Source organism: Muscardinus avellanarius, assembly GCF_963383645.1.
Source record: "Muscardinus avellanarius genome assembly, chromosome: 6".
NCBI classification, from domain to species: Eukaryota; Metazoa; Chordata; class Mammalia; order Rodentia; family Gliridae; genus Muscardinus; species Muscardinus avellanarius.
In genome coordinates this window covers 43,701,421-43,727,392 of record NC_137791.1, presented here as the reverse complement: position 1 = coordinate 43,727,392, position 25,972 = coordinate 43,701,421, and positions in this window count along the sequence as shown.

Here is a 25,972-nt window from a genome sequence, read left to right as displayed (position 1 = left end):
TCCGCAACTCAGTGAGACCCTGTTTCAAAATAAAGAACAAAAATTAGGGCAGAGGGTGTAGCTTGGAGGTCAAATGCCCCCTGGGTTCTATCCTCAGACCCCCCCACACACAAAAAGTAATAAATAGATAAATAAAAAATAAAAATAAATTTAAAAATAAATAAATTAATAAAATAAAATAAAATAAAATAGGTCTTGGAGTATAGCCCAGAGGTAGAAATCCCCTGGGTTCCACTCCCAGTACCATATATATATATATATATATATATATATATATATAGAGAGAGAGAGAGAGAGAGAGAGAGAGAGAATAATGATAAATGCAAAAATCCAGTGCAGTAGAAAGTCCCTCAGGATTCATAGCAGTCTGTATTCTGAGGTAATAACAATTACAAGAATTATCAAGAACAGTTCTGCCTTTTGCAAGGTGAATAAATTATTAGATAATTTGAGTTAGAATTAGGAGATATCAAAGTAGTAGAGCAGGACATATAGTATGGGGGCATCAGCTTTTAGGGCAACTGTTCACCTCTGCATTCCCAGCGCTGGCCATGCCTGGACACAAACACCCTCAGGTGCTTAGGAGTGAACGTGTAAACGCATAAATGAATAAATTAACGTGGCAAAAAAAAATCAAAATCTATGAGTTTGTTTTGTTGTTACTTTGTTTTGGTTTTGGTTTCTTGTTTGTTTGGTACTAGGGATTCAAGCCACACTCCAACCCTTTTTTATTTTCCATTTTTGAGACAGGGTCTGGCTAAGGCTGGCCTGGAGCCTGTGAGCCTCCCAGGTGCTGGGATTAGAGGCGTGTAATCCCACTCCTGGTTTCCATGAGCTATTTTTAAGGAGTTTGGAGATGCTGCAAATTTCCAACGGTAGGAACTGTGTGATATATTCTCTCACATCTTTCTTTCTTTCTTTCTTTCTTTCTTTCTTTCTTTCTTTCTTTCTTTCTTTCTTTCTTTCGCAGTATTGGGGATGCAACCAGGGGCATTCTACCTCCAAACTACATCCCTGGTCCTATTTTTTAGTCTTATTCATTCATTTATTTATTTATTTGTTGGTACTGGGGATGGAAGCCTTCTACCTCCAGGCTACACTCCCAGACCTATTTTATATTTTTATTTGGAAACAGAATCTCTTAAACCAGCACGGCTGGCTTCGAACCTGCGCCATCATCCTGTCTCCACCTCCCAAGCACAGGGATTACAAGCGTGCGCCACTGTGCCCGGCATCTTTTTATTTTTTGAAAGAGCCTCGCTGAATTACAAAGGGCCTAGCTAAGTAGATGAGGCTGTCCGCGAACCGCAATCCTCCGGTCTCCACCTCCCCAATGCTGGGATTACGGGCACGCGCCACCATGCCTGGCTCACGTTGTTCATTTTAACGGAGATATTAGCTAGGTACAGACTGTGCTCTGCACCTGCATTGTTGGAGATAGAGGGATACAAAGGAAAGACATAGTGCGCATTCTTATATGACACACCAATCCTTCATACATAGAGATTAAGTAAATTAGCAACAAGAGCATAAGATTGAAAATTTCATGTGGCAAAAAAAAAAATAGGGAAACAGGTCTGAGAGAAAGAATATGAAAGAGCTCTGATGTCTCATTGAGAGGGAGAAAGTTATGATAGCCAGCACTGGCATTTGAAGTACACCTCGCAGGGTTGGCAGAATTTTCAAAGACAGGCATTACATGAAAAAGATACAGCTTGAACGAGAGCCTGGGGATAGGAACGTGCCGAATACACCCAAAAGGAAGGTCGTGGTTGTATTAGTGCCGAGTGCCGCACAAAGGAATCTGTCTCTACTTATAGGCACTGCAGGCAGGTCACTTAAGGTTTCTCCACGACAGAATAACATGGTTAAAAGCATTGTTTTGCAAGGAGTGGTGACACGCACCTATAATCCCACTACTTGGGAGTCTGAGGCAGAAACATCACAGGTTTGAGGCCAGTCTCAGCAATTTAGAGAGACCCTTAGGAACTTAGAGAGTCTTTGTTTCAAAATAAAAAAATTAAACCACCAGCGTGATGGCGCACGCTTGTAATCCCCACGCTTGGGAGGCGGAGACAGGAGGATCGCGCAGGTTCGAAGCCAGCCTCACTGGTTTAAGAGACCTTGTTTCCAAATTTAAAAAAATTATAAATAAAAATAGGTCTGGGAGCCGGGCGTGGTGGCGCATGCTTGTAATCCCCACGCTTGGGAGGCGGAGACAGGAGGATCGCGCAGGTTCGAAGCCAGCCGCACTGGCTTAAGAGACCCTGTTTCCAAATAAAAATATAAAAAATAGGTCTGGGAGTGTAGCCCAGAGGTAGAAGGGCTTCCAGAAACCCCAGTACCACCAAAAAAAAAAAAAAAAAAAAAAAAGGTCTGGGAGTGCGTAACCCAGAGGTAGAAGGGTTCCATCCCCAGTACCACCAAAATAAAAAAAATAAAAGGCCTGTGAGGGTATAGTCTGGATGTAGAATGCCCTCTGGGTTCCAATCCCCAGTACCAAAAAAATAAAAAAAGAAAAGAAAAAAAGAAGAAGGAGGAAGAGGAGGAGGAAAGAAAAGGAAGGAAGGAAGGCAGGCATTGTCTTAAAGAAAATGAGTTTTTCAGAGTTTTTTTTTTTTTTTTTTTAGGTACTGGGGGTGGAAACCAGAGGAATTCTACCTCGCAGCAACACCCTCAGCCCTATTATTTTTTCTTTATTTTGAAACAGGGACTCTCTGAGTTTCAGAGGGCCTCACTAAGTAGCTGAGGCTGGCCGCAGGTCCTCCCGTTTCAGCCTCCCAAATGCTGGGATTACCAGCGTGCGCCACCACGACCAGCTTTTTCAGAGTTTTGTGTGACCTTGCCATTTAGAGTGGTCAGGGAGCAGCGCCATCGATTCCACCTGTTAGCATGCTAGAAATGCAGAATTTCAGGCCCTGCTCCTAGACCCCGCACAAGAGCCCCATGTGATTTGTTTGCATGTTAAAATTGGAGACACACTGGTGTAGAAGACAATGGAAGAGAAAGTGTTGACCTAACAAATGAGTCAGAGGACTAGGTCAAAGGTATGAATGGAGGTGACGGTTGGCCATCCAGGCTGAGAGGGAGAAGGGCTGGGCCTGGGGACATTCCCCTGGCAGGCCAGTCCTCTTTTCTTATTCACTAAAGTCACTGTTTCCTTTGAATACACTTTCCTTTTCTTTGCTCCTCTGTTTCTTAGCAAGCGTTACTTCTTTCTGATTGCCGTATGAAAGCCAATGAGAAGTTTTCTTAAGGGTCACAGGCCACATCTCCCTCTGTGGCCCTAGCCTGGAAGAAAGCTGGGAAGACCTCCTTTGGGATTTTCGGGTGCTCCTCCATTCTAGGGTAACACAAATCAAACAGGTGTGCGTTCAAAGCAGACAAGTGTGTCTTCATCAGCTTCAAGAAAATTCAGCTCTCTGTGAAAGAAGGGAATGTAAACAGCTGAGCACTATAACTCATTTACACTTCAAATATACTTTGAATCAGTTATTCCTCAATTAATCAAATAGCTGGTGTATCCCTAAAGTAGTATAAAGTAACACGCTGTGTGAAATCAATTTTTCTTTCCCAAATCATTAAATCCAGTAGCCGGCGACTATATCCCTGCTAATTCTGGTACCAGTCCTTTCATCCCCCATTAACTCTGGCACGCCTAACAGGCTGTCAAGAATAATTTCCCAGGACGTAAATAATTCAGAAATTAAAAATTAATAAATAATAACAGAAAACTACTGGGAAATAGGCTGGGTCAATTAGTGTACTCCGCATTCTGTTTCTTCGCAGCAGGGGGGGCAGCCACATTCGTTACTTGAATCTTTCCTTCGATTCTGAGGTCTGATTTACAGCTCTTCATTACTGGATCCAGTCAGACGCAATTACCTCCATCTCTATCTCAGTTCCTAACTTCAAAGAAACGAGCGTTTTCTCGTCTGCTTTTTTTTCTCCTTGCAGCAGGCTCAGCTTGACATCCCTGGAATTTCTTCCACGCAGACTAATTAATAAGTCTTCGACTTATCATATTCACTTCTCTTCTTTGATGTGCTACCTTAGTCAATCATCCCATTTAATTAGAATTTCAATGATAACTTTACTTATCTTGTGGCTAGATGTAAATTAAAATAACGGGATTTTAATTCTTTTTCGTATGGGGTTATGACATTTTGGAAGGAAAAGTTTCAACACAAACATGATAGTATGTACTTTTTTGCATGGGGGTGGAGGAACACTGAAAAATTATTTTCCTTTTGCTGTAAAATAGAATTGCTATTGAACAAGCTGATAAGGAAAATGCACTGGATTTTCTATAGCATCACTTCACCAAGCCTGTCCCAGGAAAATAACTCTCTTCTTGACTTGCATAAATAATTAGACAAAGACACAGGTCTTGTTGCCCCCAAAGGCAGAAGCTGTGCAAAAAGTATCTACAAAAGTCAAGGCTTTGACACATTAATACTTCTCTTTTTTGCATTTTTTGTCAGTCCATGCTATTTCCCAATTTGGCAAATTCTATAGTACTTTCTTTAGACATCTGCAGAATACCACAAGGAAGTGAAAAGTTTCTCTCAAGAACACAGAAACATTAGTGAGGGATGAGATGTGACACTGGTGTGCAAAATTGGTTGGTAAAGGAGAGCAGAAAGCAACAATTCATTTCTAGAAAATAACACTAAAACGCGGGGCGTGGTGGTGCACGTTTGTAATCCCAGCATTCGGGAGGCTGAGACAGGAGGATCAAGGTTTGCAGGCAGCCTCAGCTACTTAGTGAGGCCCTTTGCAACTCAGTGAGACCCTGTTTCAAAATAAAGAATAAAAAATAGGGCTAGGGTGTAGCTCGGAGGTAGAATGCCCCTGGGTTCCATCCCTAGTACCACACACACAAAAAGGAAGGAAGGAAGGAAGGAAGGAAGGAAGGAAGGGAGGGAGGGAGGGAGGGAGGGAGGGAGGAAGGAAGGAAGGAAGGAAGGAAGGAAGGAAGGAGGAAAGGAAAGAAGGAAGGAAGGAAGGAAAGGAGAGGAAGGAAGGAGGAAAATAACACTAAGCCAATATCCACTGAGTATCACAGTGGGCTGGCCTTGGTGGCACACTTTACCTCTATTAATTTTCCCAGGATTCCTGGAATATGGGATTATTATCCCCCATGATGGATAAAGAGATCATCTCAGTGAGGTTAGCCTGCTTTCTGTTAGCCACTAACAGCACTCAAAGAGAAAGAAATCAAAAGAGATGGCATGAAAAAAATAAAGTTTAAGTCTTTAAACATGGCATTTAAATCCTTCCATGATCTGGCTTCCAACTATCTGCCATATTCATGTTCTTTCTACTCTGTGACATCAACTCATCCAAAGTAAATCTCCAGGCATTAACCCACTGCCAGAGTTTAGTGCACTCCTTTTAGACCTTATTAATAAAATATCTCCAGCCAGGCATGGTGGCACATGCTTGTGATTCTGATGCCTGGGAGGCTGAGATAGGAGGATTGCAGGTTCACATCCAGCCTCAGCAACTTGTGAAGCCCTTCGTAACTTAGTGAGACCCTGTTTCAAAATAAAGAAAAAAAAAAAAAAAGCCGGACGTGGTGGCGCACGCTTGTAATCCCCATGCTTGGGAGGCTGAGACAGGAGGATCGCGCTGGTTCGAAGCCAACCTCAGCTATTTAGTGAGGCATTCAGCAACTTAGTGAGACCCTGTTTCCAAATAAAGTATAAAAAAGGTCTGGGAGTATAGCCCAGAGGTAGAAAGCCCCTGGGTTCCACCCCCAGTACCACAAAAAAAGAAAGAAAGAAAGAGAGAGAAGGAAGGAAAGAAAGAAAAAAGGAAGAAAGAAAGAGAGAAAGAAAGAAAGAAAGAAAGAAAGAAAGAAAGAAAGAAAGAAAGAAAGAAGAAAAAATAGGACTGGGGGTGCAGCCCAGAGGTAGAATGCCTGTGTTCAATCCCTAGTACTGCAAAAAAAATCTTTTTAATATTTTTGATGATTGCCTTAATGTTTAGAGACATTGGCAGAAATTGAGTCATTATAGCTATAAATACCGGGCATGTTTGTATATAAAATGACAATAGTGATCTCATTCATAACAAATACATTATTATTAAATAGCAAGTTCAAACAAAATCACATATGCTATACACACGTATAGGTTTTAGGACAAAAAATAAGCTTTTCTCACATTTTCCTAAGCTATTTTTTCCTCTTGGGAATAAAATTATTAGTGGGTTTTTTTTTTTTGCTACTTTTACAAAAGTTACTAACAATAGGAACATCAGTGGAAATTTCTCACAATTATTCTATCCTTGATCTCTCAATCATTCCCGCCTCTACTCTCAATAACAATGTCCAGCAAGACAACTAATAGAGGTTATAGTGACCAATAGAAACACATTTCATTAGTTAGACAAGAAACCACCACATTAATGCCAGTTTGAAGCTAACCTTTGGGGGATTTAATACAGTTGTTCTCTAACAATAGAACTTGGTTCATTTGCTACTTAAGACATGATTATTTAAATTAAAGTTAATTGGTTTTCTTACTCCCCTTTAGGGCTTTAAGCTCAGAACATTTCTATTAGAAAAAACTAATTTGTTCTCGAATTCCTATTTCTAAAATTTACAGTGATTTAAATGCTCAGATATTTTAACTCTTTATAGCAAAAGTTATCTCTAAATTCTAGCTCAAGCCCACAAAGCAATTAAAGAAGCAGTGACCTATTTAGCAGAAGGGCTCAACAGTAGTTCAGGAGAAAAACCAGAGTGGCAGAATGTGGTGAGCAGGAGGTCGCTACTGGGGACTCAGAGCTTGGGAAAAGCTCCCCCACCCCTGAGGCTTTTCTTAAGGTTCTCAATACACATTTTAAAATAGAGATGTGGCCTTGGTGGCACACACTTGTAATCCCCGCGCTTGGGAGGCGGAGACAGGAGGATCGTGCAGGTTTGAAGCCAGCCGCACTGGCTTAAGAGACCCTGTTTCCAAATAAAAATATAAAAAAGCAGATGTGGGAGTGTAGCCCCAGAGGTAGAAGGGTTTCCAGGAACCCCAGTACCACCAAAATAAATAAAATAAAATAAGATAAAGACGTGCCAGAGCACAGTCACCGAAAACATGACATCTTTTAAATGTTTACATTGGACCTATTAATGTTTTGGAGTCTCTTTCTTTCTTCCTTTCTCTTTTTGTTTTCTCTCTGGGGTGTGTGGTAGGGGTGGGGGAGCTGGAGGTTGAACCCAGGGGCATTCTACCTCCAAGCTACCAGCCCCTTTTTAACTTTTATTTATTTATTCTTATATACTTTTATTACTTGTGTTGGTGCATTGTGGCCTCACATCATAACATGGTTCAGAGTGATAGGGACATACATGCACGGCTCTTGGAGAGCTTCCCCCAGGCTCCCTCCGCACTCGCTCCCCTTCCCCATACATGATATTGATATTGACATTGGTAATTTCACACACGTACATAACTTAAGTGGAAGTGTTGTCTTCATTGATTCTCCTCTTTATCACCCTCACCTAGACTCCATCACTCCCTTGGGGTTTCTCCTCCATTATGTTAAAAGTTTCTCTTGTATCCTAATTACTCCCTAGCTTCTGCATATGAGAGAATGCGTGTGACTAACTCTTCAGTGTTGTGACTGGCTTATCTCACTTAACATAATGTCCTCTAGGTCCACCCATTTTCCTCAAAATGACTTATTGATTGATTCATTTATTCATGGTGAAAGGCCCCATTTAGAAGAAGAATCACAAGCCCTAACAGCCAGCTAATAGTTAAATAGAAAAGTATATATTACTGCAGCTTGCAGCTTAAGAAGCATAGCTTAAAAATGAAAAATATGCAATAAGCCCACCCTGTTCCAGGAACGTACCTAGCATCTTATCTATACTGACTGGGTCAGCGCGCCCTGTGCCGGGGACCTGCTGACTACACTTAATATCTTATCTAACACTTGACTAACAAAACATACTTTTTCAACTTAGCCCAAACCCCCCCTAACTGGTGATCTTTTCCCTATAAATATCCACACTTTCAGTTGCTCGGGGCTGAACTCCTATACGAGTCGGCCCCAGTGCACTGGCTCCTTAATAAATCCTTATCTTTTGCTCATTACATCAAGGACGTAGTCTCTCGTGGTTCTTGGCGTCGCTTATCCCGAGGTTGATTGAGGGTCTCCCCTCTGCGGGGGTCTTACATTTGGTGCATTGGCCGGGAAACGCGACCACCCAAGTACCACGAGACACCCCTTGGAGGTAGGATTTTTACCTGTCTGTCTCTGTTTGTCTTGTATGTCTCCTCTTGCCGGTTGTGTTAATTTCTGTAATTTTTGGTTTGGTTTCTGGTAAAGTGGTGAGCAGCTGCCTTCTGGTATTTCTGGTATTTGCAGTCGTCTGTGCCAGCGGTGCTCGCTGGCGCAGAACTCCTTGTCCGATCGATTGTGGGTTCGGGTCCCACACACAAGGAGGGTTACGACAGACGTGTCCGTGATAACCGACTGCCACCCTGGGAGACGTCCCAGGAAGTCTGGGGACCTCCGAGGATGCTCGGAAACGTCCCATCTGGGTCTGAGGATCGTGGGTTCGAGTCCCACTCTCAGCCATCTGGGTGCCAAGCGATTGTGGGTTCTAGTCCCACATGAAGGGTGCCGTCTAGGGTTTGGAAGGGCCACTTGCCAGAGGTGGTCAATTGTGTTTGGTCTTAGGAGTCTCTCGGAGAGAAGGAGGGGCTCCACTTTGTGTGCTAATTGTGTTTCTTTGACTGGTTTTTGAGAGTCTTGGTGAAAGGTGAGGCTTCATTCAGAGGCTTCATTCTGAGTTTGGTTAAGGGCCAGTTGTGTCTCTTTGTCTGGTTTGTTTAAGTGATATTTTTTGTGTGTTTAATCTTGACTGTTATGGCCATTGTGTTTTTTTATTAAAATGTGTGTACCAGCTGGGTTGTAAATAATTCTTTTCAGCCTAGTAATAGTATTATTAATAAAAATAATTAATAATTTGTTAGATATCTGTTGTATAAACAGCTTTAATTTAGTAAATTACAAAGCTTTAGTGTTAAAAAGTTGGTGTGCGTGTGAATTTGTTTGGTTTGTTTTCTCGTTTTCTCTTTTTTGTGTTTAATTTTGGCAATGAGGCAAGGAACCCCAGCTGTCCTTGGGAAAAGGTAAATATGATGTTCTGTGTTCCGTTTGAGATGGCATGTTTTTTGGTATGGTAAAAGTTTTATGATACTGTTTTGTCTTCTATGGTGCTTATAATGTTTTGCTTAAAGTGATAGTGTTGAAATAATTACCCCATGGTAATAAAATGTGATGTTTGTTATTAGTTATATGGTGGTTATAATATGCTGTTGAAAAAAAAAAAAAAATGATGAGGTGTGGGTCGGAGAAAGCTTCCGGCCTCTGTTCTGCATTAGATTGCATAGAAAAAGATTTTTCAGTACTGTGCATTTATTTTGTATGTTTAATTTACTTTTTCATCAAACCTTGGACAGTGAGCTGGAGGGAGGCTGAGCAAACTGCCCTGGGGGTGGCTGCTGGAAGATTTCTTCCAGCCCCAGAGAGAAGTTGTCAGCATCCCACTCCTCACTCGTCCAACGAAAAAGGGGGGAAAGAATGGGTCGAAGCGAGTCCATCAGCCTTTCTCGCTAGTAGAATTAAAAGAAATTAAAAAAGAACTTGAGAAGTTATACTACTGACCCTGACCATTACATCAAGGCATTCAAGTTACTCAGTTCATTGTATGATCTTACTTAGAGAGATGTTAAATTACTTCTTGAACAAACTAACTTCTATAGAAAGGGAGAAAATATATAAAAAACTAGAACACTGGGAAATAAATATTTTGTGGCCTCCACAAATAGGGAATTGGATGATAAACGAAATATTCCTATAGGGGAAACAGGCAGTGCCACTCGTAGACCCCAGCTCCTTGCTAGAAAAAAACAACTTGCAAAATGCAAAATTCTTGAGCCTAGCCATGATAAAGTCAGGCATTCCAGGTGCAGGTTCAGCAGCCTGGGATCCGCAGGGTCTTAGTGCTGCCAGATTAGTTTCCAATTGGTTTTGCCTGCAAGCCTAAAAAAAAAAAAAAAGTTCACATGCAGTTCTTTCATGAGGGTTAAATATAAGGCTATAACACCTACTCAAAAGAATAGATGCTAATGTTATTAGTTAATTCTTTACCCAGTAGAAGGGAAGGCCATCCTGAGACAGACTAATACTTCAGGCTGCCAATTTGGTTTAACAGAAACTTAAAAAGGGAAAGATAGATGAACAAAAGCCATTTAAGGATTCTGGCTGCTCGCAAAAGCCTGGGCTCAAGTCTGTTTAAGGTGAAAAACCTAGAGCAACTCTGGAGAAAATGCTCTCAACCAGGAGGCCATAAAGGCCCTCTGAGGCCTGGCTCACAGTTCAAAGGGGAACCATTAAATGGCTGAGCGCCCCCAGTTCCAGAGGGAATCGGGGTCCTCAGACCTATGTTCCCAGTGAGTCCTCCCAATTACCACCACCTGAGTTAAAAGAGCCTTAGGCGATCACACAGTGAAATCTCGGAGGCCAGATCGGAGGCAGTATCCTTCTTTCCCGGCCCAAGTTCCAAAAGCTTAGCCAGGGTGCGGAGTCTTTACGGACCAGCCCTGAGCCATCTGTTTACTCAGCCTGCAGAGGTGTTTAGAATGACCTTCCATTCTACGTTCTTAGCCACACCAGAAAATTCAGCTCCTCTGATAAAAAAAAATTTATTTTTTCTTTTGCTGGTTGCACTAAAGTTATTACTCAAATATATTTTTATCTCAATTAGTCTTAGCTAAAATGGTTAAACTCCTGTGAGAGGTGATTAAATAAAGTTATTTTCTTTGAAAAAAAATCAATGTTTTAAAACACTAAGGATGTTTTTTATGATGTTGTGAATTTCTATGGTAATTTACATCAGTTTTTAAGGTGTATGGTCAAATAAAATATACAGTGTTTTTAATATTGCTCCTTTTGCAAAATTAAGGTTTTAAAGTGCTATTGATATTCATCTAATGTCTTAATTTTCCATATAATCTATAGTTTAATTAAGTTAAAAAATGCTAAATGTAATGCTTTAAGATGCTCTTAACTTCATAAGGTTTAAAATAACACTTAAGTCTTTTAAATGGTTTTTTTTTTTTGATTGCTGGTATGTAAACAACATTAAATGGTACGCTCCTTTTGGGGTTTGTTGATAGATAACAACAAAAGAATAAATGTAAAAAGTCTATAGATGTATTTCTTTATATGTTGGTAAATACAAAGAAAGGAGGTTTTGTGAAACTAAGAAAGCATATTGTGAGGTTTGTCCTAAAGTTGTCCCTAAGGAAAACAAAGGACCAAATAAAAGGTTAAAAGGTTAAAGCAAGATATAAAGCATGGATGAAATTTGTTTGGTTGTAAGTTTTATCCCAAGATTGTCCCAAAAAGTAAGAAACAGGATAAAACAAGAAGGTTAAAGCACGTTGCAAAAGGTGTGTGATAAGTTGCAAAACAGTATTTATAATATGTTTGAACATATAATAAAAATAAATTATTAAAAAATACTAAAGTTCACCAGCAGGAATATACTATGGATATAAAGGCTAGAGGATTACTTTTTGCCATGAAATTAAGAGAACCCAAAGATCTACAATGAAAAATAATTTAAAAAGGCTCTCTATCAGGCATCAGAAAAATAATTATTTAAAACTGGCTTCAATGTTATTTATCAGAGAGCAGTTATGGGAATCAATTCGCTTTCTTTCCTTGTCATGTTGCTTTGTGGCCCTGTCAGCTAACTATTTTGTGTTATCTCCTGCATCAGATGGTGTTACAGACAGAACCTAACAGACATCTATCAAAGCCCTTTGAGACATATTCACCCATCTGACTCCCTCACCACCCACATATATGCCTGTACCCTAAAGCCAGGCCCCCAACTTCGTCCCTGTTCAGCTCGAAGCAGTTTATGACTGAGTCAACGTCCTTATTCCTTTGCTAAGGGGTACAGGTATGTGGTAAAAATAAGAAAAAATTAATAAAAATTGGGCTCATGATTGTTAACAAAAATTATAAAAATCAAAATATATTTTCTGTGTTTACCTTTGTCCTGATAGGTGTCAGAAAATGAATAAACAGAGAGGGAAAATGCACCAGTATTGAAAAGAGGCTTCAAAATGTATTAATGTGGCAGTATTGAAAAATTGCTTTGATAATTTCCAAAAAATAACATATGGTCAGAGCCTAGGTGCTGTGGATACCAATACAAATAACACAGAGTACATGCCCACTTTGGAATTTGGGGCATGTACTGTCCACATGTGTCCTTAAAGAGTTTTGGGCCATCTTTCTATCTGTCTGCTAAAAATTATTTATAAAAATTTCAAAATACAGAGATAATAGTCCTACAAGGTATAAAGGCTTTAAATTAAAATTCCTTTGTATAATTGATAATTAATATTAGATTAATACAGCTTGCTTTTTATAACAATTTATATGATAATTTTTCTAAATACAGGTATTTGTGTTTTAACACTTGATGTTAACTAAATTAAGGGTTAGCTTTGGCTAACCAAGGTCAATGTTAATTATAACTCTAGTCTGATGGCTCAAAAACAAAGAAAAAGATTTTATTGTCTGGCCTACATATAAAGGCTTATTCTTGCTACTGGCTCAATCCCCAGCAACTTTTTGTTCTTAAAGAAAAACTTTATTAAATGTTTACTAAATGAGTAAATCAAACAATAATAAGAAGGTACCTTGGTTCATGTGGCTTAAATAATTAAAGATTTAAGGTCGTTGCTGAAAGATTAACATATTTTATTTTCTTCAGGCTGAAACAACTACCATCATATTGTCTTCCTGGTAATAGATATTTAAATCATAATGTCATTCTAAAGATTTGTTTTGTTAAAATAATAAGTTAATTCACTGGCTGGTTATTAAAAAATAAGTTAATAAATAGAAATAAGTAAACAAATTGTATCTATACCTGTAACCATAAATGTATATCTAAAAACTAAATATGTTATATATCTAGAGTCATCTAAATATGCTAAAAAATTTTAAAAATCAAAAGTTAAAAGGTTAAAGGTATATGAGTTTTATATTTGTATGTAAACTAACCAATAAGATTTTGTCTTTTGATTCAGAGATTTAGCCTTAAGACCTGGGTTAAAAATCTGTTTATCCTGATTAAGTAAGTGTTTTATTATTGATAGTAACATATTTATTTTCATTGTTAATGTTGTCATTTAAAAGAGCTATCTGATTTCTATCAATACTGTTAGCTCACATAGACTTATAGTTGCTAGTGTAGTCCAGCATAAAAATGGGTCAATGTGCAAAAAACCCTGATAAATATATAAATGAAATTTAAAATTTGGCTATTATGTTTGATCTAACAAAAATGAGATGCATATCCTACTGTGTCTCTGGAATAAAGGCTCCCATTAATCAGCTTTTATGTTTGACCTTTGGGGTGTCTCAACAACAAAAATAGGGTAAACAAAGTTAAGCATCAAAATGGACAGATGCAGACACAGAGACAAGCCCATTTAACAGCCCTGCATTGGGTAATAAGTCTTTGCCCCTTCAGAGATACCAAAGGCTTCTTATACAGAGAGAAAAGGAGCTAAAGGCCTTATACCTGCCAGCATGGCAAAGGTGCCTGGCTGTCATGTTGAAAACTGGCCAAAGAGTCTGTCAGCACCTATGGGAAAAAGCATGTTGTCCTCACTTCTGAAGGGAAGTTAGGTCGGCTGTGCTCTCAAAGGCTGAAAACTAAGGATGCCCAAGGCTCGGCAAGGCCCCTCTGATCAGCCCTCTGACCAGCTGGAGGAAGCCTGGGTAGCTCTTGAGGTGACAGGCAAAATATTGAATTTCTTTAAATATCGGGCTTAGTTCTCTGCTCGCTCTGTCTCTCCTAGAATTTCATTCAATAAAAACTTATTTTGTATCTGAGGTTGACAACACTCCAAGGCCAAAAAAAATTTATGATATCTTAAGCTTATAAAAGATAATTTAGTTTACTTGTATATGTATTCATATACTAGCTGACCAGATCTTGCTGATTTGCCTCTAACCCTAATATGAAATAAATAACTAAAAACAGCCTCATGAATAAATTCAGTGATCAGGTTATATTATTCAAGATTGTTCAAAACATTGCTATTCTAGCCAGTTCTAATATAAGCATCTAAAAATATAAGCATCTAAAAAACTAACTCTTAAATATAAGCATCTAAAAAACTAACTCTTTGGGATACAGGCTACTGTAAAACTTAGATTGGTGATGTTACAGCATATTGTTTGAACTCTTAAGATACAGAGCCTAACTGAAAAGTGCCAGCCTTGTGCCCAGGTCCTTACAGGTTCTCCAAATGGTCAGAGAGCAAACCCACTACCTGATGTGAAGCAGATCAACCCAACACCCCAGTTGCACAGCCAGGTGACCTGGTCTGAGTAGCACCCTGGCTGCAGTAAAGATAAAAGAAAAACGCCACTGGATTCATCTCTCTCGAATCAAGCAACAACTGGAGCAGATAATGAGAACATTTGAACCATAAACAAAACTGTTAATGGGATTGAACTTTGAAACCACTTTTCCCACGTGCGAGAAGCACAGACCAAAGAAATGGAACTTAGATGACATCTTACCAACTCATTGAAGCTGCACCTCATTGAAAAGTCCTGTGATGGCAATAATGACTGCTTATCTACACCTTCTCCTACTAGGAGAAATGCTGTTTTTATGCTAACCATTCTGGGGTATTTCAGGAATCGATGGCAAGATTTAGAAAGCGGTTAAAAGATAAATAGTGGAAATGAGACCTGCAGAAAGGATGGTTTAAAGGGTAATTCAATAAGGTCTCCTTGGATGATTGCATTAGTATCTGCTTTTATGGGACCACTTTTATTATTGCTGCTTTTGCTCACCATAGGACCTTGTATAATCAATAGATTAATTGCCTTTGTTAAGGAACGAGTTAGTGCCGTTCAGATTTTAATGCTACACCAGCAGTACCAAAGAGTTAAACCCAAAGCTTTTAAGTATGTAGACTCAGAAACTTAGTTCTATGATTAGAACTATTTCCTAAGAGGAGTGGGGAATGAAAGGCCCCATTTAGAAGAAGAATCACAAGCCCTAACAGCCAGCTAATAGTTAAATAGAAAAGTATATATTACTGCAGCTTGCAGCTTAAGAAGCATAGCTTAAAAATGAAAAATATGCAATAAGCCCACCCTGTTCCAGGAACGTACCTAGCATCTTATCTATACTGACTGGGTCAGCGCGCCCTGTGCCGGGGACCTGCTGACTACACTTAATATCTTATCTAACACTTGACTAACAAAACATACTTTTTCAACTTAGCCCAAACCCCCCCTAACTGGTGATCTTTTCCCTATAAATATCCACACTTTCAGTTGCTCGGGGCCGAACTCCTATACGAGTCGGCCCCAGTGCACTGGCTCCTTAATAAATCCTTATCTTTTGCTCATTACATCAAGGACGTAGTCTCTCGTGGTTCTTGGCGTCGCTTATCCCGAGGTTGATTGAGGGTCTCCCCTCTGCGGGGGTCTTACAATGGCACTGGGAATTAAACTCATGGATCTTCTGCCTCAGATGCACACCCCTGACCTTTTAAATTTTTTGTTTATTTTATTTATTTGTGGTGCTGGGGATTGAACCCAGGGATAGTCTACCTATGAGCTACACCCCTACCCCTTTTTTTTGTGAGCCTAGGGATGGAACCAGAGGCATTTGACCTCTGAGCTACACCCCCTGCCCAGTTTTTTATTCTTAATTTTGAAACAGGATCTCACTGAGTTGTGGAAGGCCTCACTAAGTAACTGAGGCTGTCCGTGAACCGCGATCCTCCAGTCTCAGCCTCCCAAATGCGTGCGCCACCACGCCCGGCACCCCTACCCCTTTTTAATTTTGATTTTGAATTAGGGTTTCACTAGGTTGCTGAGAGTCTCATTAAGTTGCTGAGCTGGCTGCAAACTTGTGATGCTCCTGTCTCAGCCTCCCAAGTACTGGGATTACAGGAGTGCACCTATGAAACAAGAACAAACCATACCCAGCTTGTTAATGTTTTTGTACATACAGTTTTAATGTAAGTAATATAATCAAGCTATCCACAAATAACCACAGGATATATAAAATGTATTACTTAATGGTACACTACAGGCTATAAGGTCCAATAATGGGATCAAGTATAAAAGTTCAATAATAAAAATCTTTCAACCTATTTACCTTTTCTCATGACTGTCAATATAATCTCATTTAGAAATGTAAAATGTTTTATTTGAAACTTGTCTTGAATAGGAAGGTCAAGTCCAGATGTTTCCCATACCATTCATTAGTAGGCTTCAATCTCTTCAAATTGACTCATTAAAAATTTTGTTTTTTTGGTGATACTGGGGACTAAACCCAGGGGCATTCTACTTCTGAGCCATACCTCCTGCCCTGTTTTATTTTTTAATTTTAAAACAGGGTCTCACTAAGTTGCAAAGGTTCTCGCCAAATTGCTGAGGCTGGCCACATATCTGTAACCCGTATCTCCTAGCTTAAAAAATATTTTTAAGTACTTACTACCCACCAAGCACTGCTCTAGGCATTGGAAATATGTCAGTTAGAAAATAAGAATAAACTCCCCAGCCTCATAGACTATATATGTAGTATAAACAGAAAACATAAAATAAGCATAATAAATAAATATATAGTTAGAAGCTGGGTGCAATGGTACACACCTATAATCTCAGTACTTGGGAGACTGAGACAGAAGGATACTAGACTTGAGGCCAGCCTCAGCAATTTAGTGAGGCTTTGTTTCAATAAAGGGCTGGAGTGCAGCTCAGAGATAACACCTCTGGGTTCAATCCCCAGTATCAAAAAATATGTGTTGTATGCTAGAAAGTGTTAAGTGCGTGGTGGCGCACGCTTGTAATCCCTGCGCTTGGGAGGCGGAGACAGGAGGATCGCGCAGGTTCGAAGCCAGCCTCACTGGCTTAAGAGACCCTGTTTCCAAATAAAAAAATATATAAAAATAGGTCTGGGAGTGTAGCCCGGAGGTAGAAGGGCTTCCAGGAACCCCAGTACCACCAAAAAAGAAAAAAAGAAAAAAGAAAAAAGAAAGAAAGAAAGGAAGAAGGGAAGATAGAGAGAAAGAGGTAAGTGCGAATAAAAAGAAATGGGTTAGGAGGCCTCGGGGTGCCAATGGAGGGCAGGAATGTGCAATTTATTTTATTTTTACTGGGGCAGTATAATTATACATCATAGCAAGATTCAAGGTGGTACATTCATACATTCACACATGCACACAATACTTTACTGTGCTTTCCTCCCTACACCACTTCCCTCCCTCTCCCTTCTCACATGATAGGTTTATAGTCACACACACACACAGACTCACACACACACTCATAGTGGTAAACACTTATAACACTATTTGGTCTTTTTCCTTCCCCAGGCTTCCTTTTCCCTCCGCTCTTCTGCTCCCTAACCCCCTTCCACTGTTCTACTCGTCTCCCCTCTCATTCTCATGAGGTCCCGTTGCTTTCCTATTTTTCTTTTACTTTTCACATGTGAGAGAAAAGTAGTCCTTGATTTTCAGAGCCTGGCTGACCTCACTTAGCATGATGTTTTCTAGTTCTATCCATTTTTCTCAAATGACATAGTTTTGTTCTTCATGACTGAGTAAAATTATACTGTGTGTACATAGCCCATTTTCTTTACCATTCATCTATTGACAGACACTTAGATATGTTCTATGACTTGGCTATTGTGAATATATATGCATGTGTCACTATAGTATTCTGACTCCAATTCTTTTGGCAAGATACTGAGGAGTGGTATGAATGGGTCCGATGTGGTGTAGCTGGTCATGGAGCGGTGCCATCTCTAGTACCGGGAGGAGCCTCTGTACTGATCTCCACAGGGATTATGCTCCCTAGTAGTTGTACAATTCCACCAGTGGTGTGTAAATGTTTGTTTTCCCTCACATCCTCATCAGCATTGCAATGTGTGATTTAAATGAGATAGTCTTACTGCAAAGTGACCTTGAACAAAGACAGAAGATAAGAATAAAGTATGCTGACCTGGGAGAATAGAGGACTAGACAGTGAAACATGAGCATGATGGTGCCTTTGTACAAAATATTGTGAATTACATTAGTCCATCTGAAGAGAAAATTTAAATTATCGTTTTAGAACTGGAGATAGTGGTGCACATCAGTAATCCCAGTACTCAGGAGGCTGACACAAGAAGACGAAGCAATAGTGAGACTTTCAGCAACCTAGCAAGATCCTGTTTCAAAATAAAAAATAAAAAGAGCTGAGGGTGTAGCTTGGCTTCAATCCCTAGTACCCCCCCCCACACACACAAATCATCTTTGTAGGTAGTGAGAAGGAAATTTACAAATTCAATACCCAACCTGGCAGAGAGAAGAAATCAGAAATAGTGACTATTTTCTTAACATATGACTTAATAAATAAACAATGGAAGCTTTCCTGCTAAAGTTAAACAGTTAGGAACAAGGCAAAAATGTGCATTATATACACTATGATGTAACACATTATATTTGAGGTCTTAGCCAATGCAATTAGACAGGAGATACAAGAACTAAAAAGAAAAACGTAATACATGTGAATAATATACCTAGGAAAATCCTTTAAAATCAATTTTAAATATCAATAAAAAGAGAATTTAGTAAGGTTGCAGGACATACATGAATAAACAAAAATCCATATCCTTCAATTTAGAAAATAGTTAAAAAGACTAATAGAAAGGAGATGTTATTTATATTAAACAACAAAATGGATAAAATAATGTAGAAATAAACTTAATAGGAAATATACGATGCCGATTTGATAAAACTTTAAAAAGAAACATGGCAAATAAAAAGATATTTCATGTTCTCATTAGAATGACCCAAACATCATAAAGGCTCCCTACATAATTATATAAATTAACACAATAAAAATACTAATAAGTTTTTGTTTGGAGTTGAAATTGATTCTAAAATTTGTATGCATAATCAGTGAAGACTGTCATTAAAACTCCCGAAAAAGTAGTGCAATTTGAGAGGGGCAAATCCTACTAAATATTAAATCATATTACAAGACATCATTTAAGTTAAAATGATGTCTTAAATAGGGCATGGTGCCATACCCTTGTAATCCCAGTACTTGAAAAGTTGGGACAGGATGACTGCAGGTTCATGTCTAGCCTCAGGAATTTAGTGAGGCCGTCAACAACTTGGTGAGACCCTGTTTTAAAATAAAAAAATAAAATAGGACTGGGGAGTATACCTCAGAGGTAGACTGCCCCTGGGTTCGATCCCAAGTACCACAAAACAAAAATAAATAAATAAATAAATAAATAAATAAATAAATAAATAAATAAATAAATAAATGGTGTTGTCTTGGGAAATGAGTAGCTACCCCAGGCCTAAAATTATTATTAATTTTTCATATAAAGTATACTGGAATCATTTTTTTTTTGTGGCACTAGGAATGGAACCCAGAGTCATTCTACCTCCAAGCTTACACCCTCAGCCCAATTTTTTATTTCTTATTTGGAAACAGGGTCTCACTAGGCTGCCGAGAACTTCTCTAAATTGCCAAGGCTGGCTTTGAACCTGTGATCCTCCTGTCTAAGCCTCCCAAGTACTGGGATTACAAGCATGTGCACCACACCCGATTTATACTGGAATTATTAAAAAAAAAAAAAAAAAAAGACTGGGCCTAGAGGCGCACGCTTGTAATCCCAGTGTTTGGGAGGCTGAGACAGGAGGATCACACAGGTTCGGCTCTCAGCAACTTAGTGAGACCCTGTTTCCAAATAAAATATAAAATAGGTCTGGGAGTATAGACCAGAGGTAGAAAGCCTCTGGGTTCCACCTCCAGTACCATGAATAAATAAATAAATAAATAAATAAACAAATAAATAAACAAACAAACAAATAAATAAATAAAATGAGACAAAACAACAGAAGCCTGCCAGCCACGGTAGTGCATGCTTGTAATCCTAGCATTTGGGAGACTGAGACAGGAGGATCGTGGTTTGCAGACAGCCTCAGCTACTTAATGAGGCCCTCTGCAACTCAGTGAGACCCTGTTTCAAAATAAAGAATAAAAATAGGGATGGGGGTGTAGCTCAGAGGTAGAATGCCCCTGGGTTCCATCCCCAGTAACTAAAAAAAAATAAAAAGAACAAAAAAGAAACATTAGACAATAGAAAGATATTCTTAGGAATTCAGATAGTGGAATTATAATTCACAAAGCATGAAAATAATTATGCTAAATACTGAAGTAATAAAGGAAATATATGTCAAGATTGAAAATTTCAACCTAGAATGGAAAGTATAAACAGAGAAATGGAAAGCTTAGAACTGAAAAATACAGTAACTGAAATTAAGGATTTGGTGGGTGGGTTTAATAGCACATTAGACAGAGCTGAAGAAAAAATTAATAAAAGAACATAGTATGAAGCATGGAATAACAAAAAGTTATAATTATTAAAGAAACAGTAAGGAGTTGTGGTGGTTTAAAAATACAGTCATAAAATCATTGACACTCTATGCAAGAGTGATGATATATTTCGATGTTCTTTGCTGGGGATTATTTAATGTACTGGGGATTGAACCCAGCGGCATTCTACCTTTGAGCTATACCCCCAGCCCTAATTTTGAGTCTTTATTTTCAAACAGGCCTCACTCATTGTGAGGGCCTCACTAAGTAGCTGAGGCCTTGCTTAGTGAGGATGGAACCTGCAGTCCCCCTGTCTCAGCCTCTCAACTCCTGGGATTACAAGCATGTGCCCCCACGCCTGGCTTTCCATGTCCTTTGAATCTGTTTGGGCTTGTGACAGCTTGACCAAGATATTATGATGAAAGTGGTGTTGTGTGACTTCCAAGGCTATCATAAAAGTCCATGCAGCTTCTAGTTATCTCAGAATGCTTGCTTTCTATAAGGCTTCTTCTTGAAAGCCTCCCTTTCAAAACCCAATTGCCAAGCCGGGTGTGGTGGCGCATGCTTGTAACTCCAGCATTCAGAAGGCTGAGATCGGAGGATGGCCTCAACTACTACTTAGTGAGGCCCTTTGCAACTCAGTGAGACTCTGTTTCAAAATAAAGAATAAAAAATAGGGCTGGGGGTGTAGCTTGGAGGTAGAACGCCGCTGGGTTCCATCCCCAGTAACACACACACACACACACACACACACACACACACACACACACACACAGAACCAAATTAGCATTTGTGAGAATTCTAAGCCTTATAAAAGAACTATATGTTGATATGCTGGTTGACAGTTCTGGGTGACCCTGGTTTTATTCCAACCCAAGCATTAAAAAAAAAAAAAATCCAATGAGCCGGGCATGGTGGCGCACGCTTGTAATCCCCGCGCTTGGGAGGCAGAGACAGGAGGATTGCGCAGGTTCAAAGCCAGCCGCGCGCGCTGGCTTAGGAGACCCTGTTTCCAAATAAAAATGTAAAAAATAGGTCTGGGAGTGCAGCCCGGAGGTAGAAGGGCTTCCAGGAACCCCAGTACCCCCACCCCCCCCCACACACACACAAAAAAAAAAATCCAGATGATTCTAACCTTCCTGTAATTGCTAACTTTATGCGTCAACTTGACTGGGCTAAAGGATTCTATCTTGTGTCTGTGACCATGTTTCCAGAAGAGATTACCACTGGAACCAGTACACTATGTAAAGATCTACTTGGGAGGCTGAGACAGGAGAATTGCAGATTTGAGGATAGCCGCAGCAAGTAGTGATCAAACATGGCAAAACCTTGTTTCAAAATAAAAAATGAAATAGGGCTGAAAGTGTGACTCAGAGATAGAACGCCCCTGTATTCAAAAGTATTCAATCTCCAGTAACACACACACACACACACACACACACACACACACACACACACACACACACAGATCACCTACACCAATGCAGGTAGGCATCATCCGTTAAGTTGAGAACCTGGGTAGAAAAAATGTGGATGAAAGTAAATTTGCTGTCTCATTTAGCCTAGAACATTCATTTTCTTCTCTCCCCATATTCTGCACTCCTGTTTCTTAGGATTTTTTGCCTCAGACTGGAATTTACACCATTGGATTTCCTAGCTGTTCAGGCAACAGATTATAAATCATGAAACCTCTCTGCCTCCATAATCACATAAATCAGTTCCTATAATAAATCAATCAATAAACAGATAACCTATTGGTACTGTGTCTCTGGAGAATCCAAATACATCCCAGTTGTTCAAGTCATCCAGAATGAGCTTCTATCCATATGTAGCAAAGACAAACAATTTCCACAACAACCTGTAGAAATTCCTGGTCTGTGGAATCCATGAGCATACTAAGATGGGTGCTATGTAATGGCATTAAGTTTTCAATAGTTCGTTATGTAGCAACTGACTTCAACAAAGACCTAGAGATATGATGAAATGGATAAGTGTGCAATGGAGTTCCAAGAGAGAAGAGAATGGGGAAGAAGCAATACTTGAACAGATAATGGGCAAGAATTTTCTAAAACTCATGAAAAACCTCAAGGTACAGATTTGGAAGTCTCCATAAGCCGGCTTGGTGACGCACACCTGTATTCCCAGTACTTGGGAGGCTGAAGCAGGAAGATTACAAGTTTGAGGCCAGCCTTAACAATTTAGTGAGGTCTCTCAGCCATTTAGTGAGACCCTGTTTGAAAATAAAAAATAAAACAGAGCTGAGGGTGTAGCTTGGAGGTAGAATGCCCCTGGATTCAACCTCCAGGACCAAAATTCATCATCATTAGCAGCAGCAGCATCCCCATAAACCCAGAATAAATTAAAAAGAAGCATACCTGAGCATATCAGGTAAAAACTAATTTGAACCAAACCTAAAGAGAAAATATTTCAGAAGACTGCTATAGGGAGAACACAAGTTCCTTCTAAAAAAGTAAAAATAAAAATACTTTCTGACTTTTTATTAGACGATAGAAGCAAAATATTAGGTATATTCAAAGAACTGAAAGAAAAAAACTGGCAATATTTAATTCTATATTCAGCATAGCAGAAGCCACTGATCTCTTGCAACATATTCCTTCGGCCCTCTCAAACTCTGACTTCATTGGTAGTCAACCTATTAGTAAATCTAGTTACATCTGCAAAATCCCTCTTGTCATATATGCATATCTTGTGATCCATCCATTCTGCTTTTAGACATATACTCAACTAAAATGTATACATTATCTTTACCAAAAGATATGTACTTACACATTCATAGAAGCACTATTCATAATAGCCCAAACTTAAAAGTCATCCATTGCTCTCAGTAAAAGAACAGTGGGTAAATTTGCTCAACAGAAGTAAGAATGAAAAGTAATATAGATGAATCCTATAAACACATGGTGAACCAAAGGAAGCCAGATAAAAAGAATTGTCATTTGTATGAAGTATAGAAATAGGAGAAACCTTCTATGGGGTTAGAAGTCAGGATCGTGGTTATCCTTGGAGAAAGGGGTGGGAATGAGAGGAAGGGTAGAGGTCCCATTTGGTGTGCTGATGATATTGTCTTGATGCAGGCGTGTTTAACTTGTGAAAATTTATCAAGCTATATGCTTATTATTTATGCAAACATTTTGAACTACTGCTTTTAAAGAATCTTAGACAACCCAAAAAGAATCTTCACAAAATTATGAGAAATAATAGAGGAATTTATCAAGATGACTAAAAATATTCAATCAATAAGTCAGCAACAAATAGCTGGAATTCATAGTTTAAAAGGTACCATTTACAGTAGATGGAAACACCTAGAAATTAGCCTCAAAAAGTCATGTAAAACTCTTTAGAAAAGTTACAAAACTAGAGACATTACAGATGACTTAAACACATGGAGAGTCTGTTATTATACATAGGAAGACTTCATATCATGAAAATAGTAGTTCTTCTCTAATTGATCCACAGATTTAGTGTAAATGCAAACAAAATTCTGATTAGCCAACTCTAAATCATATCTAAAAAAGAAAAAGCCAAGCACTTCCTTTCTGTAGAAGAACGAAAGGTGGTAAATATTTGCTTTGCTTGTTATTAGGACTTACTAACAAAAAAAATGTGGAATTGATCAAGAAAAGACCAAGTGATCAGTGAAACAAAACAGAAAGCCAGAAATATACCGTGAGTGGGTGGAGTTTTGGTGTGTGAAAAAGGTGACCTCTCAGATGCGTGAAGGGAGCGACAACACAATGAAGATGGAAAAAATGGGCTATTCACATGGAAAGAGAAAAATTGTAGCCCTAACTCACTCTAAAAATAAAACTCTAAGTAAGTCCTTGATAAGGCTTTATTTATTAGAAAATATAGGTGAATATCTTATAGAAAGGGATTTAGAAAAGAATAACTAGAAAAGGATTTTTTATTTTTTTTGTTTTGTTTTGGTTTTATTTATTTATTTATTTATTTATTTTGCGGGTCTAGGGATGGAACCCAGGGGCATTCCACCTCCGAGCCACACCCCCTGCCCTATTTTTTATTCTTTATTTTGAAACCGGGTCTCACTGAGTTGCAGAGGGCCTCACTAAGTAGCTGAGGGTGTTCTCGAACCGCAATCCTCCGGTCTCAGCCTCTCAAACGCTGGGAGTACAAGCGTGGGCTACCACGCCCGGCGAAAAGGATTTTTTAAAGACATAAAAAGCACAAAGTTAGGAAAGATTGATGAATTTGACTACGATAAAATGAATAACCTTTATTAAAAACCCCTTAAACAAATAAATGTTGAACTTCAAAGGTTTCTAGTCTGAGCCAGAAAAATATCTGAGATGGATTCATCTTATTTTAATTTCAAAAAATTTTATACAATATTTAGTAAGTATACACAGAAATAAATGAACAGAGAGGTAAAATAGAAAAAGATTAATAAAAAATCAAACAAGTTTTCTTGACATTTTTAATAAGGTCACCATATCTCTGAAAAGAATGATTGGGAAAAAATGCAAATATAGAAGAAAAGAGAGGAAAAACACATCACAGAACTGGGTTAAGTATAATAAGAGAAATCTACAACAGTGAGACTGAGGCGCTATTCTTTTCTGCTAAGGTGGAGAGAGGTCACAGATAGAAATATAATCTATAATACATTGTGCAAATAGGTTGCATCTTTGCATCTGCCCAGCAAAGTCTCTCTAGAAATATAGAGAACATATTCTAAGTCAATACATGCATTCATTCATTCACTTACTTTAAAAAAACACGTTTGACTCTCTGTGCTAGCTTCCATCCCAAAGCCTGGAACAAAGAAAAAGGATTGCAGAAGACAAGAGTCAAAGGAGCAGGAGGAGGGAAGCAGTTCACTGGGAGCACTACGGGAGAAGCAGCTCTGGGAGAACTACGGGAGAAGCAGCTCTGGGAGAGGGAGCAGAGCAAAGGGTGTAACCAGGGCCCTCACCTGGTGTCCCCATCGAGATGGCAGTGATGTGGGGCACAATGGAATTAACAGGCCATACAGGCCAGGACAGACACCTCCGTGGGCACTGCGTCTGACCTCAGTCATTTTTCAGCTTTCTCGGTCCTCTAGTTGGATTGGAAAACCTAAGGAATACTTGAGTGGGTGCTGGGATACTCTATCCATATTCTGGCCTCTGAGTGCGCTCCTCTCTGGATACTGCCATCAGCCTCAGGAAAGGCCGCGGCCAGGAGCAGCAGGACTGGCCAATGTGGGGCACAGACGAGCCCCCTTGCTGTTTGGGGCCTATTAGGACTCATTCTAACCCCAGACTTCCTGTTAGAAAGCTGAGGCCAGAGAGGCAGCCACATTGAGTCACCTGATCCTGCCTTCCTCCACTTCTTAAGCTGTACTTGGAGGGTGGGGAGAGGTGGTGCTGGGGATGGAACCCAGGAGCATTCTACCTCTCAGCAATACCCCCAGCCCTCCTCCTCCTCCTCCTCCTCCTCCTCCTCCTCCTCCTCCTCCTCCTCCTCCTCCTCCTCCTCCTCTCATTCTTTTGTG